Raw genomic sequence first — 1,432 nt, 5'->3', positions numbered from 1 at the left:
AGATCCCATTGTCCATTCCATACGGGGGGTGCTCCCCCAGGGCTAATCCCCCCACAGGCAACTTGCCACCCGTCCCAAACCAACCCAATCTTCTATATCACTTGAAAATGTCCACTGATCCGGAATAGGTGACCCCGCGTCAGGACCATTTCTTATTTTTGAGAAGGCACTTCACCACAACATCATCCTCTTGCTCGTCTTCGTTCGCGGACGATAGCCCAAATAGTGTTGTCTTAGGGTTTCCGTTGGGGTCTCTCGTCGAGTTGCCACTGGCATCTTCAGCTTGTCCTTAAAACGTAGTCAATTCCGCCGGGGTCGAACACCGTCGCCGCTGAGTTCGTTACTCCGACCTTCAGCTATAGTACCTTCCAACAGTGATACCTCTGGTAATTTAATAGTTGTCGGCTGCGTCAGGGCCCGTATTCGCTGAGTTCACTGCGATGGTCGATCTTACTCCTGCGTTTTCAAACTTGGCTCCGAGGTAGATGGTATCATCGTCACGCTGTCTAACCACTTACGGACCGGTCGTAGTCTCCATAGTCTCCAACGCTGAGTCCACCGTAGCTGGGTCGTCGCTCGGCTTTATTCCTTCAGGTAGTAATACCTCCCGACTATCATAGTCCTTGGTCGCGTCGGAGTTATTATCCGCTGAGTTGGTTGTGACGGCAGAACTAACTTCCGTGCATGCAAACGCGTCTTCGGCATAGCTGACATCCTGACAACATGCTATGGCCACGTCCGAGGCACTCTCAGTGTTTAGATCTGCTGACGCCGAGTCCACTGCCCCCGACTGGATAATGCAGGCTTCCGGTGTACCCATCGCTGAGTTCACCACGGCTGCGGAACTTGATCTAATGACTCCAAACTTGGCTCGGTTGTCAGCAACGGGTTGGGCGTCACTTAGGGCGCGTTCCGAGCGTCCTTCAAGGTCTCATTCCGGTATAGCTGAGTCTTCAGTCGCCGACACGTCTTCCTTGGCCCTTACTTCACTTGTTCCTTTAACCGCTGAGTTCGTGTTGACGTCAGAAATGGCGCCATCGTCTTCAAACTTGGATAGCTGATAGGAGACATCTTGGCCATCGTGTAGCACCGGCGTACGATCCGCTCGGACGTCTTCCAGCTTGAGCGCTGAGTTTATAGCCGGGTCACCCCTTGTCACCCCTGAAGTCGATATGACGTCTGCGTTACCGGGTCGCCTCTCTTCGTCGCTGGCTTCAGTATCAGCTTCGATCCTTCTTTAGCGTTCGGCACATGTTAATTCTGGTGCACTGTACACTGGAGGAGGGTCGTCTTTCCACCGCCGTCGTCGTTGGGTATTTTCGTCTTTCCACAGCTGGGCGCCTGGGAGTGACAGCCCAGTCCTCCGTACCAATCGTGGATTCCTTTCTGCCAGCAAAGTTTTAATCATTCGGCTGCATTCAAAGGTCAAAAT

Source organism: Phytophthora infestans, genomic scaffold (assembly GCF_000142945.1).
Source record: "Phytophthora infestans T30-4 supercont1.1 genomic scaffold, whole genome shotgun sequence".
Classification (NCBI taxonomy): Eukaryota; Oomycota; class Peronosporomycetes; order Peronosporales; family Peronosporaceae; genus Phytophthora; species Phytophthora infestans.
The sequence above is the reverse complement of the archived record's forward strand: the minus strand, read 5'-3'. Positions refer to the sequence as shown.